At 40.8% G+C, this 19,425-nt stretch overlaps 1 long non-coding RNA gene across 1 annotated transcript in view; it reads right to left on the bottom strand.

The window, feature by feature from the left end:
- Positions 1-6,162: 6,162 nt before the first annotated feature.
- LOC134676979 (uncharacterized) overlaps positions 6,163-19,425 on the bottom strand; it is a 29,087-nt gene continuing 15,824 nt past the window's right edge. Inside the window, exon 2 of the long non-coding RNA XR_010099980.1 lies at positions 6,163-6,246. This is a non-coding gene — a long non-coding RNA (uncharacterized LOC134676979). The remainder of the gene's footprint in view (positions 6,247-19,425) is intronic.

The raw sequence follows: 19,425 nt of genomic DNA, 5'->3' as shown, positions 1-19,425 counted from the left end.
ATATTTATCTATGGGTCAATAGTTGCCTGAAAATAAATGTTTTAATTTCATGCCATTTCATACTAGCGGAGAAACAAAAATTGCCACTTTTTCGAAAATTAAGTAGGTAGAGACAATATCTAGGAACATATAAAAACTCACAAATGCGCGTTTTCCTAGAGATCTAGATCGATTTTTCGCCCCCGAAAGCCCCACATACCAAATTTCAGCGAAATCGTTACAATCGTTTCCGAGATCCCTGAAATATATGTACCTATAAATAATCAAGAATTGCTCATTTAAGGGTATAAAATAGATTAGATAGATAGTCAGATAAATTTAATTAACGATTTCGATGAAATTTGCTACATGGAAGTTTTCGATAAATCGATCTAGCTGGGTTTTATCTCTGGAAAAACGCACATTTTTGAGGTTTTTTATGTTTTCCGAGCAAAGCTCGGCCTCCCAGATAATCATTCTATAAATCGCAAACAAGTTAAAAAATGAGAGAGGCTGTATCAGGGACACAGCCGCTATGGCTGACGTGAAACGTGGTGTAGACCGCCAATGCGAAGGCCGAAGGCCGAGCTCCGCGTAGGGCCGAAGGCCCGAAGCGTCCAGGATTTAAGTGCTTTAACATTGAACAATAGTAAAAGTGTCTAAATGCGAAGGCCGAAGGCCGAGCTCCGCGTAGGGCCGAAGGCCCGAAGCGTCCAGGATTTAAGTGCTATAACACAGAACAATAGTACAAGTGTCTAAATGCGAAGGCCGAAGGCCGAGCTCCGCGTAGGGCCGAAGGCCCGAAGCGTCCAAGATGTCAGTGCTTTAGCACAGAAAAATAGTAAAAGTGTCTAAATGCGAAGGCCGAAGGCCGAGCTCCGCGTAGGGCCGAAGGCCCGAAGCGTCTAGAATGTTAGTGCTTTAACAAAGAAAATAGTACAAGTGTTTAAATGCGAAGGCCGAAGGCCGAGCTCCGCGTAGGGCCAAAGGCCCGAAGCGTCCAGGATTTAAGTGCTATAACACAGAACAATAGTAAAAGTGTCTAAATGCGAAGGCCGAAGGCCGAGCTCCGCGTAGGGCCGAAGGCCCGAAGCGTCCAAGATGTCAGTGCTTTAGCACAGAAAAATAGTAAAAGTGTCTAAATGCGAAGGCCGAAGGCCGAGCTCCGCGTAGGGCCGAAGGCCAGAAGCGTCCAGGATTTAAGTACTATAACACAAAACAATAGTACAAGTGTCTAAATGCGAAGGCCGAAGGCCGAGCTCCGCGTAGGGCCGAAGGCCCGAAGCGTCCAGGATATCAGTGTTTTAGCACAGAACAATAATACAAGTGTCTAAATGCGAAGGCCGAAGGCCGAGCTCCGCGTAGGGCCGAAGGCCCGAAGCGTCCAGGATTTAAGTGCTATAACACAGAACAATAGTACAAGTGTCTAAATGCGAAGGCCGAAGGCCGAGCTCCGCGTAGGGCTGAAGGCCCGAAGCGTCCAGAATGTTAGTGCTTTAACACAGAACAATAGTACAAGTGTCTAAACGCGAAGGCCGAAGGCCGAGCTCCGCGTAGGGCCGAAGGCCCGAAGCGTCCAGGATTTAAGTACTATAACACAGAACAATAGTACAAGTGTCTAAATGCGAAGGCCGAAGGCCGAGCTCCGCGTAGGGCCGAAGGCCCGAAGCGTTCAAGATGTCAGTGCTTTAGCACAGAAAAATAGTAATAGTGTCTAAATGCGAAGGCCGAAGGCCGAGCTCCGCGTAGGGCCGAAGGCCCGAAGCGTCCAGAATGTTAGTGCTTTAACACAGAACAATAGTACAAGTGTCTAACTGCGAAGGCCGAAGGCCGAGCTCCGCGTAGGGCCGAAGGCCCGAAGCGTCCAGGATTTAAGTGCTATAACACAGAACAATAGTAAAAGTGTCTAAATGCGAAGGCCGAAGGCCGAGCTCCGCGTAGGACCGAAGGCCCGAAGCGTCCAGGATTTAAGCACTATAACACAAAACAATAGTACAAGTGTCTAAATGCGAAGGCCGAAGGCCGAGCTCCGCGTAGGGCCGAAGGCCCGAAGCGTCCAGGACATCAGTGTTTTAGCACAGAACAATAATACAAGTGTCTAAATGTGAAGGCCGAAGGCCCGAAGCGTCCAGGATGTTAGTGCTTTAACACAGAACAATAGTACAAGTGTCTAAATGCAAAGGCCGAAGGCCGAGCTCCGCGTAGGGCCGAAGGCCCGAAGCGTCCAGGATTTAAGTGCTTTAACATAGAACAATAGTACAAGTGTCTAATTGCGAAGGCCGAGCTCCGCGTAGGACCGAAGGCCCGAAGCGTGCAGGACATCAGTGTCCAGGATTTAAGTGCTATAACACAGAACAATAGTACAAGTGTCTAAATGCGAAGGCCGAAGGCCGAGCTCCGCGTAGGGCCGAAGGCCCGAAGCGTCCAGGATTTAAGTGCTATAACACAGAACAATAGTACAAGTGTCTAAATGCGAAGGCCGAAGGCCGAGCTCCGCGTAGGGCTGAAGGCCCGAAGCGTCCAGAATGTTAGTGCTTTAACACAGAACAATAGTACAAGTGTCTAAACGCGAAGGCCGAAGGCCGAGCTCCGCGTAGGGCCGAAGGCCCGAAGCGTCCAGGATTTAAGTACTATAACACAAAACAATAGTACAAGTGTCTAAATGCGAAGGCCGAAGGCCGAGCTCCGCGTAGGGCCGAAGGCCCGAAGCGTCCAGGACATCAGTGTTTTAGCACAGAACAATAATACAAGTGTCTAAATGTGAAGGCCGAAGGCCCGAAGCGTCCAGGATGTTAGTGCTTTAACACAGAACAATAGTACAAGTGTCTAAATGCAAAGGCCGAAGGCCGAGCTCCGCGTAGGGCCGAAGGCCCGAAGCGTCCAGGATTTAAGTGCTTTAACATAGAACAATAGTACAAGTGTCTAAATGCGAAGGCCGAGCTCCGCGTAGGACCGAAGGCCCAAAGCGTGCAGGACATTAGCGTCCAGGATTTAAGTGCTATAACACAGAACAATAGTACAAGTGTCTAAATGCGAAGGCCGAAGGCCGAGCTCCGCGTAGGGCCGAAGGCCCGAAGCGTCCAGGATTTAAGTGCTATAACACAGAACAATAGTACAAGTGTCTAAATGCGAAGGCCGAAGGCCGAGCTCCGCGTAGGGCTGAAGGCCCGAAGCGTCCAGAATGTTAGTGCTTTAACACAGAACAATAGTACAAGTGTCTAAATGCGAAGGCCGAAGGCCGAGCTCCGCGTAGGGCCGAAGGCCCGAAGCGTCCAGGACATCAGTGTTTTAGCACAGAACAATAATACAAGTGTCTAAATGTGAAGGCCGAAGGCCCGAAGCGTCCAGGATGTTAGTGCTTTAACACAGAACAATAGTACAAGTGTCTAAATGCAAAGGCCGAAGGCCGAGCTCCGCGTAGGGCCGAAGGCCCGAAGCGTCCAGGATTTAAGTGCTTTAACATAGAACAATAGTACAAGTGTCTAAATGCGAAGGCCGAGCTCCGCGTAGGACCGAAGGCCCGAAGCGTGCAGGACATCAGTGCTTTAGCACGTGTCTTAGCACGTAGTACGTGTCTAAATGCGAAGGCCGAAGGCCGAGCTCCGCGTAGGGCCGAAGGCCCGAAGCGTCCAGGATTTAAGTGCTATAACACAGAACAATAGTACAAGTGTCTAAATGCGAAGGCCGAAGCGTCCAGGATGTTAGTGGTTAAACACAGAACTGACAGACTGGACGCTTCGGGCCTTCGGCCCTACGCGGAGCTCGGCCTTCGGCCTTCGCATTTAGACACTTGTAATATTGTTCTGTGTTAAAGCACTGACATCCTGGACACTTCTTGCCTTCGGCCTTACGTAGAGCGCAGCCTTCGACCTTCGCATTTAGTTAGACTCTTGTACTATTGCTTCGTGTTTGAATACCGAAGTCGCACATCTCGCGAATGCGTGATGTATTATAATAATCTTGGATAATATCTAAATTTTATCTGTAAAGATTATTTGGGGTCATAATGATTCACTGTATCTAGATGAACTTGAATGCAGCATTTAATGGGTAATTTTAAAATAATTAATTACAGCGTAACACCTATTTAAATAATTAAATGATCATTTCATTTTGGAGTAATGAATGTAACGATTAGGTACAATTTTTTTTGTAAATAACACACCAAAATTACGAGAATAGATATTTTATACGGGTAATACACGTTTTATAGCAAACTCGTTCGTGTCTTTCCTGTAGCCATCGCATTTAAGGGAATCTAAAAGCATTTTTTTACGCAGCACCTTTACAGGCAGAATATTTCATTCAATACTTGAGACTCAAATGAGAAAAACGGGATATATATGAACCACAGTCGTTACCTTTTATAGTACCTATTGTCCACAGAAGTGACCTTTTCTAAATTATGTTTTACCCATTACATCAGAAAGTACCTAACTAAGATTACTATATACTAACTAGCATTAGGAACTCGGGATTGTCAAGCAGCCGTCATACGTTATATGTGTTCTATCAAAGTAACTCGCGCCGCCGCGCCGCCTTAGATGCTAATGCATTATTTGAGGAGATGAGCATGTATTACTACGGTGAATGTGGTATTAAAAGAACCGTTATTGCTTTATATTACTATTTCAGGTATATTTTGTCAGTTTTGCGCCCTATTTTTCGCACACGGTGGCCTCAAACAAGAGCAGTGATAAAAATTCTGTAAAAACTGTCACATTTTTATGTTTTAGCAGCTTATTATAATTCCACGTACTTTATTTTACTCATATTTCATTAAAATAAAATAAGATCTATCAAATGGCACCAATTTTACCGAAATCGGTTAATGGGCTGATGAGTCATTACTAAATGAACACTGAAAATAGGGGTCATTTTTGCTCCGAATACGTCGTGTCTAGCGCAGAATCAGCGCCATTTATGTCAGCGGCACGTGCTGTTCCGAGTAATGGCTACTTTCTTCTATATATCTATATCAAAACTATGTTTGTAGGTATTATAGTTTCTGAGATATAAGCCGCCGCGCCATAACACTTTTCGTTACACTTGGTTTTTGGTCCGGCACCTCTACTACGGCTTTTTAAAGACGTTTCACGTCAAAAAACTTGGCCAGGGGGCCGATTTTTGAATTTCGACTACTCGACTTCGGGTATTTCGTTAAATATTATCTCCAATACGAGGCACTTAAATTCTACTAATAGAATTGAAATCGAGTGGTTAATACCACTAGATTCCAAATTTCGATCGCTAGTATTTCAAAAATTTGCATTTCGCCGTTTTCCACCGACTTTCGAGTGACGATATCGAGCGATCGAAATTAAAAAATCGGCACCCAGGAGTGTCTCACTCCGCGATTTCGTCGCTTTGCTACAGGTAGCTAAAAGTACATCCGTTCCACACCAATTTTGGTGGCTAGCCATAAGCCGTGCGTAGCGCTGTCACCATTATTTGTGCTGATCGTAACAGACGCGTTTGTTAGAGAGTGAGTCTTCTGCACCTAGTACTATTATTTATTCTGTGATTTGGCAAACAACATTATATATTCATTAAACACTTGATAATATCAAATCGAATCGCATTAAACACGAGCAGATGTTGAAGTATTATCAATGGCACTTATGAGCCTACCTTGTCACTTCACTTACTATTGTAGTTGCGGCAATACTTGAGAGCCCTTGAGTATTCCCAATGCTTACAGATTAAGCGACGAGCGAGGGTGGCAAAGCGACCAATAAACTGAACCCCCAGAGTAAATTTCCTGCCTGCCTTAAGAGGGCGTAGAGGAGGGTAAATTTTCAGATTCTGTCAAATTACCCCATTTCACGCACAAACGCAGCTCACGCACACTACCTCAATTTACTGGGACAGGTCAGTGACCCCTAATGTTTTTTTAAAGCTGCTGTTTCGAGTTTAGTGTTAACTACTGACCTCCTTTGAGGAATTAAAACTGTCAAACTTTCCTTTGTGAGAAGACAGAGAAAAAACACTTTTTATATATAGCTTTCCTTGTTTGTTCATGTCATGTCATAGGTATTTTATTGCTGAAATTATGTGAACAACATTGCTCCGTCTTCATAAATAAAATTTTAATAATTTATATTGCTTAGGCTAAAATGTGAAGAATTTTGTTGATAAATTGTTTATCTAGTATATTGACATTATGTCATATATAAATAAATAAATAAATAAATAAATATTATAGGACAATTTTACACAGATCGACCTAGTCCCACAGTAAGCTCAATAAGGCTTGTGTTGTGGGCACTAGACGACGCGACGATATATATAATATACACATATATATAAATACTTAAATGCATAGAAAACATCCATAACTCAGGAACAAATATTATATATGTTTTTAAAATGACGTAACATGAATACCAGCACAATGAAAATTTATTCCAATAAGAAATAACAAATCTTCAAACTTTTTTCATTTTAAGTGAATTAGGAAGAAGCTAATTACACTGATTTGGTTGTATTCATATATTTTATTAAATAATTTGTTATATTTTTTAAGTATTATGACTTGTGAATAAAAAGATGTCGAAATTTTAATGACTCTAGATCTCCGTGTGACGTTATTTATTTACCCTATTTATTTTGAACACAGTTTTTCACTGGTATCATCATTCGTATACGGATATGAATTTCAAACTGTCAAACTGGGAGATCCTGGTACGCGTCCGCTTTGAACCAAGCCCAGCGGGCATCTGATTGAAAGGAGAATTTGACAGATATGGCGGATGTATGGAAATTTTACGAAAGTTTACGTTTACGATTGAATTTCTTTGTAGCCTTTAAGAGGAAAAATAGGAAAAGCCTGATTCGTTGTAGTCCAGTTATCTGGCTTTCGAAATCACTCGATTTTATAGCATGAGCATCGATTTTTTTATACAAATTTTACTAAACGCTGACACTCGTTCATCTCGTTTTAGGTACAACTTTGCATAAGTGTATTTATTATATTGTAAAATATTTCAGATTTTCAAGGGTGATTCGTTGTAAACACACTCTTTGGGATAATAATGACATTTATTATAATTTTTTTTATCAAGAGATGTGAACGCTAGCGACTAAACGGTGACTGCCTTTTTCGCTGATTTTGCTCGATGCAGTCTTAATTACTTTGGAGTTTGGACACGTGGCCAGACGGGAGTCGGACAACTTTGAAAAGCGCATTATGGTTGGCATGGTGGATGAGAGACGGGGTAGTAGACATCCACCAACCCGCTGGGTGGACACTGTAAAGAAGGCCTGCCAGGGATCTACACAGGCGCCTATTATTAGGAAAGCAGAAAATCGTGCAGAATGGAGAGCCTTGGTGCACAAAATAACGACCTCATGTGGTAGCGACCCTCAGTCACGAGGAATCGAGGAAGAAGAAGAGTAAATTTCATTCGATAGCGTGACGAGCGTTCGCGTTTGCGTTATGTCTATTTTTGTATGGGATTTTAAACAGCGCGCCAAGCGATAAGTTTTGTATACTCAAAATCACATACAAAATGGCGCTAACGCGTACGTCACGTCACGCTATCGACTGAAATTTACACTAGCGGTACAAAAGCGACAAGCGAAGGTTGCAAAGCGACCAATGAACAACGGGAATATTTGGGCATAATAGAACTAGGGGCCCGATTCGGATGTTGTAATAGACATATATTAGATATCTTTTAGACATTACCAAGATACGATAACGAGATGCTTAAGATCTAACCTGCCAAATTTGACATTTGCGCGATTCTGGAGATACTCTTGAACGATTTCCTCAGGATTCATATCCTGATTCATATTCTTAGAGATTCAATTCACATCTATATCTTACTCTATCTAACTTAAAAGTGACATTGGTTGCCCGAATTGCGCTGCAAAAGAGAACTAGTTTATATCTAAACTATAACGTATCTAGAATGGATCTAGTACGTGTAGTCTCTTGTGAATATCTTGAAGTTCGAATACGGCAGTCTAACAAAATGTTTCATCTTCTTCCCACTTTAATTATGATAATCTGTCCTGTAGGGCTAAGATGGTCGGTTTTATATCATCTGTCATCATGCCTGTCAAGTCGTAACAAGTATGTAAGTGCGAAAGTGAACCATGACATGACAAGTGATAAGATTTTTTTATTATTTAAGGATCACCAACGGATAATACATCTACACAATTACAAGAATGCGTCCATGATACCGCCGCTGGAAAGGGTTTAGTGAAAAACATCGCTTATTCTATACTTCGTTTTTTTTAGCATTAGAAATAAGGTAAACAATCTTGATGTGTCTTTTAATTGAAAAACACATTTTAAAAATAAGTTACGGCAAATATGTAACAATTATGAATCTAATACGATCATTTATATTCTTCTGCTTTCATAAGTAATAGTTTTTGATTTTTAAAAAGCGTTTTTAATTAAAAGACATGCCAAGATCGCTTACCTTCTTGCAAGTTCTTTCTAATGCTAAAAAAAACGAACTACCTATAGTGAAAACATCGCTTATTCTAGTGTTTTCTCTATGAATAGGACAAAGAGTTTTTAATTCTTTTTTTCGATTCTTGTTTGGGAAGAATTTTTTTTTAGGATTCCGTACCCAAAGGGTAAAACGGGACCCTATTTAAGACTCTGCTGTCCCTGTCCGTCCGTCCGTCTGTTACCAGGCTGTATCTCACGAACGGTGATAGCTAGACAGTTGAAATTTTCACAGATGATGTATTTCTGTTGCCGCTATAACAGCAAATACTAAAAACAGAATAAAATATAGATTTAAGTGGGGCTCCCATACAACAAACGTGATTTTTGACCAAAGTTAAGCAACGTCGGGCGGGGTCAGAGTACTTGGATGGGTGACCGTTTTTTTTGCCTTTTTTGCATTATGGTACGGATCCCTTCGTGCGCGAGTCCGACTCGCACTTGCCCGGTTTTTTTTCGATTCTTGTATGGGAAATTTTTTTTTAATGGTTCGCGCAGTTCTAACACACAATAGTCAGTAATATTGGTTTCTACCAACAAACCCTCCCCTGTAGTCGCCAACCCGTCGGAATATTACCCGCTTCTTGACTCTTAAGCCCTCCGAATAAGGTCGCAAATGCGTTAAGTGGCTTCTACCGAGAAATACAATATCAGATGTGAAGAGGCCATTATGTTGTTTGGTGAATGTTAAATTTTAACCGATTAAGAGGCTTGTTTTGAAGTTTGTCAAGTATTTGAATGTAATAAGGGGTTTAAAACGATATTATTGTGTAGTTTTAATTTTGCATTGGTACTTAGAGCTACTTATACAATATTACAGATAGGTACTTTAGGAAGCTTATGGCCTATGTTCAGCAGTGGACGTCCTCTGCCTGATATGATGATGACTTTAGGAGGAGATCTCTTACTGGGATAAGTGCGCCTTTCTGTTCAGTCAGCAAAAAAAATCGAGTAGTAATTCTTTTTTTTTTATTTGGACCGTAAAGGGTTAGACTTATTATCATGGTAATTATAAATTGAGTTGACAGTTGACTTTTAGAGCACTCCTGCAATCACTGAGCCTTGCCTGTGAACTCCAACTTCCAATAAATGGGAAAACATTACTGTCAGGAATGTACAGGGAGGGAGGGTGCCTCCTGTCTCGGGCTAGGCATATCGTATAATGGGGTGCTACGGACAGGAAACCTCCCAGAGCGCCAGGTCCCTTCTCATTCCTCTTGATCTAATTGATCCGGGGGTAAGGGAAGGGTTCTTGGACGGTGCACCCCGGGGGCAACGGTAAATAATCTCTTGATTTTCAAGTGATTCCTTACCGGTGCTGCCAATGTCCTGTCGTGGGGGGGTTGAGGGGGTTCCGCACAGGGTGTCCTCTCAATTAGGGAGAGTTCACCCGAGTGTGTGCTGGAGGGGGCCTTCGGGCCGGGCGGCTACGGTCGCGGATGGGGCCTTCGGGCCGGGCGCCTTTGGGCGCGTGAGGGCACAGGAATGCCGCTGACCTGTATAAAACTGCGGTCCCCGTAACCGTCTAGGCAGAGGGCCTATGATGACGGCCGGGGGGGTTGCCACTGCTGGCCGGCGCCGGCATGGTGGCCACGAGGATGACCACCTCTATAAAAAATCGCTAAGACAACCTGAGGAGGTGGAACCCGGGGTTTTTCCATCTCCTCCCGGCGTGGAGGTTGTCATGAGGGATCAGTGTGTGGTGTCGCCCTGCATACTACCTTCGAGAGGGGGAGCTTCGGCTCCAGGGCCTTCGGGTCCAAGGAGGGGACAGCCTCGGCTGTCGGCAGCAGGCGGTGTTCGCGGTAGAATGCTCTGCGATTCCGTGTTCACCGTCACTATTGCTGCGAGACGGGCATACCGTGGAGGGTTTAGTCGGTATTTGGCCCCTTGGCCACGAGTCCGACATATCCGTCCTAGTTCCCCGGCTAGGCGGAATGCCTAAATGCATTACTCCACGTAAAAAAAAAAAAAAAATAAATAAAAAAAAAAAATAAAAAAATAAAAAAAAAAGGCATATCGTATAATACAGATAGAACTTCACTTACAGGTAAGTTCGTTTAATCTTTTAATTATACGATATGCCTAGCCCGAGACATATCATATATTATTTCACTTGAAGATGTTCAGAGGTTGGAGTTACGGGCAAGGCTCAGTGATTGCAGGAGTGCTCTAAAAGTAATGAAGTTGTCAGCGTTGAGTCAATCATCTATTAGTCATTATGTCAAACACTGGGACGTGTATTTTACTGAATTAAACCTAAATCTTTAAGGCCCACTTGCAGCAGTGGCACCATTCCGCTAACCCGGGGTTAATAACCGGTTAAACCAGGAGTTGCCATGGTCAGCCATACAATAAAATTTGACACTAGGTTAATAATTTAACCGCGGGTTAGTGGAATGGTGCAAGTGGGCCTAAGACAATTAACTCATAACATAAACAAAATCTTTAACTTACCTAAATAAGCCAGCGTCTATCAATAAAGTATAAAAATCATAATAACCAACACATCTAGCGTTGAAACCACTTAAACACTTTGATAACCAGTTCTTTACCTGCATAATTAAAATCTTACTATACCCGTACATACCGTGACAGGTTTGGCTTGGTCGAGTTGTGGACGCGTGGCGCCATCTAGTGGCGAGTTGCCGAACTAATTATTGAGCGCGCTGTGAATTATCGTCAGATTTTTTCAAATAATACTAATCATTAATTTTCATTAAATTTAAAATAAACGTTGGTTTTATTATTAGTTATTTTATTCAGGAAAATAGTATGAGCACATGTTTGTTGGTTTTAAGTATTGGTTGGTAAGTATATATCTCATGCTTTTTTTTAATTTTCTTTTATAATGTAGAACTTTTATTTTATAATGTTACTTGGAGTTTAAATCCCGTTTTGGGTCTACATCTTAAACAGTCTGCTCAGAATTAGTCTCATTGAATAAGATAATTATTATTCTAATAAGAATGTTACTACATTCTTATTCCTAGTGTTTTTTTTTTTTAATTTTTGCTGTTGTATAATCAATAAAATTTATATCAGACATATTATGTTTGTCTGAAGAAACATTATACAGTGAGGTTTTAATAACAAAACTATCGTGACAATCAAACATAATAAATATATTAACGACATGTCGACATGTGGAGTGAAACATGTCGAGCGTTTTCGACTTAAAATACGTGAATGACCCGTTCTTAATATATATATTTTATTTTTATATAAAGTGTAGTAATTTATTAGGCAAATAGTTAAAAATGCACTACATAACCTAAACATAAAACTAATTAAAAACTAAACTTAAATATAAGCAAAATAATATAGACAAAAAAAAGAATTAAACTAATTAACTAAAAGTACCTAAAAAGTAAAAAACCTACAAATAAAATATTGGCTCCAGGTTTAGGTTTAATTCAGTAAAATAAACGTCCCAGTGCTTGACATAATGACCAATAGATGATTCTGTCAACTCGATTTATAATATATATTTAATATACAGTGAGGTTTTACGCTAATTAGGCATGTTGTTTAAAATGAGAGCGTAAATTCGATTGTATGAGAGCGGTTTTTTGGCAGCGGCTACATGTGACTATTAATTTGGATTTATTAAATTCGTTTTTACGAATGTGGTAAACAATTTCACTGTAAATTGTGAATTAATTATGATACGTATAATACTTATTACATTTCATTGAATGATGCTTCGAACTGAAATATTGTTTTTCTTAGATACATACAACGACCGATTTTTTTAACCTCTAGCCGCCCATACGTCAAACCTTGCCAAGCAAAATGAAATTTTATTTCGTCAACACAAAGTTCAAATTAGAATGGAACAGGAGACCTTTTTATAGGTCTCTGGGCGGCTAGAGGTTAATACCCTGTTTTAGTGTCCCACTGTTGGGCAAAGGCCTCTCCCCTTGATTTCTACGACTCCCGTTGTTGAGCTTTTTCCGGCCAGTTATTAATGAAGGCGTCTAAGGCCCACTTACACCATCCCACTAACCCGGGGTTAAGCGGTTAAACCGTTAAATTAATGTCAAATTGTATGGGTAACCATGGCAAGTCCAGGTTTAACTGGTTAACCCCGGGTTAATGGAATGGTGCAAGAGGCCCTAAGTCGTCCCGCCATCTCCGTCTGGGCCTGCCACGTCCGCGCTTATTTTGACCGAAAAATAAACCCAATAAATAGACCCATAAAATCAAATTTACTTACAAATAGTCTTACAAACGTGAAAATAAAACTAGTGACTTAATAAATACAGTAATTAATGTAATTATATACGTACAGACAAACATGCGTGCCGTAATAGATAGTTTAGATCTATGGATACGAGTGTATACCTCGAGCATTAATTCTAACATTTTTCTTATCCAACTTTCACTCTGAAAAGATATTCTCAGTCGACTGGCCACAATAATAATAAATACTATGCTAAACAAGACCGAAGTGATCCCATAAGTGTTCCGTAAACAAAGTTTTGTACGGAACACTAAAAAGGACAAGGTTGGATCAAGGGACAGATGCAGAAGGCGGTGATCTTGGACACGGCGCGGATAGTCCGCCGGTTCCTCTCTCTGCGGCCCTGACCACCGGTAGCTTGGGCCTTGCCCCGCTGCTGGCGGCACCCTAGGTTAGGTTTTTTATAATGTGTTTATATGTATTTTTTATTGTTTTGTAAGTGTTTTTATATTTTACTTTTATATTCATATTATTAAAAACCTAGCCTAAGAAGAATGATGAATAAAGGAAATACTATGCTTATCTTGAGATGAAAGGGCACGAAATCACGTCTGCTTTTACATACAAATGTAGTATTTTCCTCTTTGGATATTGACATCATACAACAGGATTTTAAAATCTGACCATCTGACCTTCCAACCCAGAGGGTAAACTAGGCCTTATTGGGATTAGTCCGGTTTCCTCACGATGTTTTCCTTCACCGAAAAGCGACTGGTAAATATCAAATGATATTTCGCACATAAGTTACGAAAAACTCATTGGTACGAGCCGGGGTTTGAACCCGCGACCTCCAGATTGCAAGTCGCACGCTCTCACCGCTAGGCCACCAGCGCTTCTTCGTCGACCAATCGTATAGTAGAATAAATTAAAATTTAACTTAGAATTTAGGAAATATGCGCTAAAAGATTTAAACAGGTGGTGAAAATAAATATGTAGGTCGGAAAATGTAAGATAATTACGAATTCGGGTGCAAAATGCTGTAAAATTATTCAGCATCATCATTTCAGCCATAAGAAGCAGACGTCCACTGCTGAACATAGGCCTCCCCCTTGGACCTCCATTCGTACCGGTTGGAAGCGACCCGCATCCCGCTCGTCTTCCGGCGGCCTTAACGAGGTCGTCCGTCCATCTTGTGGGTGGAAAAATTATTCTCTTCTTAGTCGTGCACTCTTGACAGAGTGGTCGTGGTCATGTCACGGTCGATTTCTGCGCCACCGCAGCTCTTGCGATCCGTCGCCATATGGCTCTGTTTTTAGTGGAGTGGGAGCAATCGTTGACTGAATTCCCTGTGATGGACTTAATGAGGTCTGTCCATCGTGTTGGGGAGCGGCCACGAGATCTTTTGCCTTCGACTCTCCCTTGCACCACCAAGCGTTCCATGGAGTCCTCGTTACGAGTGATGTGTCCAAAGAATTTGAGTATTCGCAACTGCACAGTCGACGACGGAAAAATTATTACCATTCTAATTTTGAAATCTATGCGAGATCGTTAACAAAACTTAAACAGTACTAATCGACCATTTGCACTAGCTATAAAATGTACAAAGTACATAATAACACGTGTGTAACTGTATAAACAAGCACTTAATGCAGATATCAGATAAATGTCATGTAAACAGCAATAAATCTGTTTAATTTGAAGTAATTTGCCCAATTATGTGTGATGACTGATGAACGGCGCGCGCCGTGACGGCGGTTCCGCTACTCGACGGTAGATGGCACCTAAAGTCGATACAAGATCGATATTGGCGTTTACAAGTAATTAACGTACACGTATCAGAATTGGACGTTTTAGATATTTCTTATTAGGAATATTGAGTAGGTAATATTTAATTTGACGAAGAAAAACTTTGTTTTTAATTTTAGTTACTGACTTTTTTGCAGTTAAAGCTTTTCAAATCGGATATTTTAATGTTGTACTTAATATTCGGGGACTGTTATTTAATGTAATAATTATTATGACTTTAGGACTTTCGATTCTGAGATTCTGAAGTACTGGCTGAGCAAAGGATGACTCACGAACGGTCCGGGTCCGGGTTAAGAGCCAACAGGAGTGGTCATTTCGCCATACAAACGTACTTGACTGTTTCCTCCGTGGGTTTTGATGCTAGAGCAATGATTTTTTCAACAAAGATTAATATTGTCAATATCTGTGTCGGACCGTTTTGCTTTTTTGATTTTTGTTTTTTTAAGGCGCTAGAGCCCTTCAAAAATGGCCAAAATGGCCTCATTGACTATGCTAATGAGAGGCGTACTCGTAGTATTCAAAACTGATATCAATTAGCCAAAAAAGCGGTCCGACACAGATAATTTCATAATCATTTAGATTTCCAAATTTGGTTAAGATTGGTTAAGTTTTGGAGGAGGAAACAGTCGAGTACGAAACCTCGATTTTTGAGATTTTTACGCAGGATTTTTCGCCTTGTCCTTATCGCACTAGTTTTAGGAGCCGCTTCCGTTAGCGAGACGGGTATATTTACCTACAATATTTAAAACTCAGCTCCTGTTTCGTCTTAAAGTTTGAGGTGACCACGTGACGCTTTCCATAGAAAACAGATTTGAAGTGATCTAACATGTGGTCTAGTCCCACAAGAAATATTTTCAACCGTCCAAAAAAACTGATTTATCATTATCTATCATCATAGCAGACTGTTGTTTTTAGGTTAGTTTAATATTTTTAACCCCCGGCGCAAAAAGAAGGGTATTATATGTTTGTCTGTCTGTCTGTTTCTAAAGCGTCTTTAATTTATTTAAATTGAGAAGTTATTGCCGATCGTTTGAATAGTAGTACCCCATCCTGAATATAGGTTGGTATGGCCTTATAGACCTGTTTAATCGTATAACACTGCAAATATGCATGTATATCTTACTATTGTGTGCTCTTACAGGGTGCCACGAACTGGCCTTTTAAATTGTAACACCTTATTATGTACATGACAATGCAATATTGAATAAATGATTATATCGATCTCGTCTCGAGCGTAGACGGTTACCCAGAGGACAGAAACCTTCTAAATAAACGATTATAAATAGACATAATTATGAAAACTCGACGGACCCATTTTAAAACATAATTTATTAATTGAGTCGGAAGCCGGTTCGAAGTTAATCAGTCACCAGATGCTAAGACTCTTTATCACTTAAATTAAATTTTAAATAATTTTACGAAAAATAATAAGTTTAAGCACTATACTGTATTAAAATATATTTTTAAATTAAAACAAAGGTTACCATTAAAGCTGGATCCAATCTGCCAGGTCGTAACGCACGTACTTCGTTACAATGTGTAGTTGTAAAAAAAAAAGCCAAGTTCGCGACATTCAACCAATCAATCAATCAAAGCATTTATTTTCAGGCAACTAAGGCCCATAAATACATACCTTACAAACTAACATATATATAATAATAAAAATCTTGAATACTAAAAAAACATTTTCGTGACGCAGTTTTCTGTTGCGATTGCATGGGAGTGTGCACTGGACACTGGACAGGACGAAATGCCGGGAAAGAGAGAAGGCTTTGGCCGATCAGCGGGACACTCTTCTTCTTCTTCCTCGCGTTATCCCGGCATTTTGCCACGGCTTATTGGAGCCTGTGGTCCGTTTGGCAACTAATCCCGAGAATAGGCGTAGGCACTAGTTTTTACGAAAGCGACTGCCATCTGACCTTCCAACCCAGAGAGTAAACTAGGTCTTATTGGGATTAGTCCGGTTTCCTCACGATGTTTTCCTTCACCGAAAAGCGACTGGTAATTATCAAATGATATTTCGTACATAAGATCCGAAAAACTCATTGGTACGAGCCAGGGTTTGAACCCGCGACCTCCAGATTGCAAGTCGCAAGCTCTTACCGCTAGGCCACCAGCGCTTTTTTCAGCAGGACACTCTTACCTATAGGCTGGTAAAAAAAAGCTCGCGACAAAGCTTGTTGGTAAGTGCTGGTATCGTAGCGGTAATAATTATGGCGAGCGGCTTTTGATTCGAAAGGTTCGAACCCGAAGGAAATTAGTTACAAAATATAATTTGACTAGGTCTAAAATGGTCGGGAAAGGCCTCGGATCTCTTTTCTGTGGACATTACAGAAGTTAAAGATTTGGCCACATTTTTCTAAGACTTTATCATACAAATTTAAAGAAGTAAAAGTTCATACCAAAATCCGTTTACTTTTGAATGTCCACAGGATAGTCTTATTACCTAACCTCAACTCATACTAATACGTTTTTGACCCGACTAAGAATTCGGTGATGGAAAACATCGAGAAGAAACACTAATTGCAAAAGGCTGAGTTTCCCCTCTGAGTTGGAAGGTTGGATTGAGAAACGTAATCGTTGTTGCAAATCGATAATCTTGAGGAAATGACTTGGCTGTCAGCACATCAAGGCTTTCAAGAAGCGTTCCCGCCCCTATGTATTGGCTCATTGCTCTTGATGTTACAAACGATAATTACCGAAAGATGTCTTTTTGGGCCAATATACCCATGAATGCGAAAAAGCGCTGGTGGCCCAGCGGTAAAAGTGTGCGACTTACAATCCGGATATCCTGGGTTCAAACCCTGGCTCGTGCTCGTACAAATGAGTTTGTCGTAACTTTCTATAATTACCCGTAGATACCCGTCCCTTTCCTAAAAACTAGTGCCTACGTCAATTCTTGGGATTAGTTGTCAAGCGGAGCCCAGGCTCCGAGCCGTGGCAAAATGCCGGGGATAACGCGAGGAAGAAGATACCCCTGGATGCATAGCCAAGTTGCCAAACGTTTACGCTCCGTAGCAAACGAATCTCAACTGCCTCTGTCGCACTAATATGGAAGAGTGATAGAGAGAGATTACAGTATCATTTGCTACAGAGCGAATGATTGGCATCTTGGCTATATTTGCCGCAATACCAACTGGGGACTGAGATTATATTATAATGTACTTTACCCTAGTTAAGACTAACCAATAGTGAAAGAGATAGCATTATGCCCTGACTTGCCACTTAGTTTTGCGGCAAGTATAGGCACTCTGGCGGCAAAGTAGACGGTATCTCCCAAACTTGGCTGTCAGCACATCAAGGCCCCCTTGAAGCGTTCCCACCACAGCATCGACGTATCGGCTCAATTTCCAACCAATATTTACCAAAAAATTACGCCGGAGATGCAATGAAAGCTAAGCTAAATGGATGCTAATGTATTTTTCAGTCCGCTAAACTTACCTTTTGGTATATATGCAAGCGATATGATATGAAACTCAGAAATGGTCAAATTTTTCACTTTCCTCTTTCACATAGGTACGTAGGTAAATAGGTTACCAAGAACGTTCATTATACGTGATGACTTCCCTTTTACACACTTCGAAGCTTATAAATTTATGAAATTATAAATTTAGGAAATACTATCATGATGGAATCTTACCTAATGTTACAAGAAAAAATAATTTATGCAGTTTCTACATATTATTTTCTCAATCTTGTACAATGTACATTATAGGCCTGTGTTGATAATATTTATACTTGGTCAAGCAAATTTTGTCAGTAGAAAAAGGCGCGAAATTCAAATTTTCTATGGGACGATAACCCTTCGCGCCTACACTTTTTCTAGTGACAAGATTTGCTTGATCAAGTATATCAAGTCTGGCAGTTCAATCGCTAACAGTGTATCACAATGCTAACACCAAAATTCGAAAATACATCAATGATTATAATACAGAGCAGAGCCCATACTTAATTAATGTAATTTTCCGTCCGCCATAACCTTATGTTAGGTTTAAGTAGGTGGTTGTGGTGAGTCAACGCGTTCTGGCATTATAATGTTAATCAATGTACATGAGAGGGTTAACATGTTCCTAACTCTTAACAGCCTCCTAGCCTAGTCGGTAGGGACCCTGTCTATAAAGTAGGAGGTCCAGGGTTCGAATCCTGGTAAGGGCACTTGTGTGTTTAATCAATAATATTTGATCCGGTATTTCTAGGCCTATAGTCCGTTTTTTTTAGCATTAGAAAGAACTTCGCAGAAGTAAGCTTGTGGTTCTAAATCTGGCACTTTTAGCGGTAATAATTTGAAGTAAATTATATGTATTGACCATGCTACTTACATTAGATAATTCAATAATTATTAAGAATTAAAGAGCCTGATAAAAACTGCACGCTTGCTTCTGTGGAGTTCTTTCTAATGCTAAAAAAACGAACTATAGGCCTTATTGGGCTTTTGTGGAACTAAGTTGATCAGAGCCGGCATATTATGGATAGCTTTATCCATCTTTATCCACGTGATAAAATAACTGTCACTTTTAACACCGTGGGATAGAAAGTGACGGACGCCGTTTTATCACGCTGTCACGTAGACAAGAACGACCATCATATCCGTACTGGGTAAAATTGTCCTTATTTAATAATTTATAAAAAACCGGGCAAGTGCGAGTCGGACTCGCGCACGAAGGGTTCCGTACCATAATGCAAAAAAAGGCAAAAAAGAAACGGTCACCCATCCAAGTACTGACCCCGCCCGACGTTGCTTAACTTCGGTCAAAAATTACGTTTGTTGTATGGGAGCCCCACTTAAATCTTTATTTTATTCTGTTTTTAGTATTTATTGTTATAGCGGCAACAGAAACACATCATCTGTGAAAATTTCAACTGTGATAGACGGACGGACGGACGGACAGCAGAGTCTTAGTAATAGGGTCCCGTTTTACCCTTTGGGTACGGAACCCTTAAAAACTCTGTCTAGTTAAATGAAATGAACATCTTAATAAATAAT

This window comes from Cydia fagiglandana, chromosome 25 (genome assembly GCF_963556715.1).
Source record: "Cydia fagiglandana chromosome 25, ilCydFagi1.1, whole genome shotgun sequence".
In the NCBI taxonomy this organism is placed as follows: Eukaryota; Metazoa; Arthropoda; class Insecta; order Lepidoptera; family Tortricidae; genus Cydia; species Cydia fagiglandana.
Note: the sequence above shows the minus strand (reverse complement) of the source record. Positions and strands in the feature narration are given on the sequence as shown.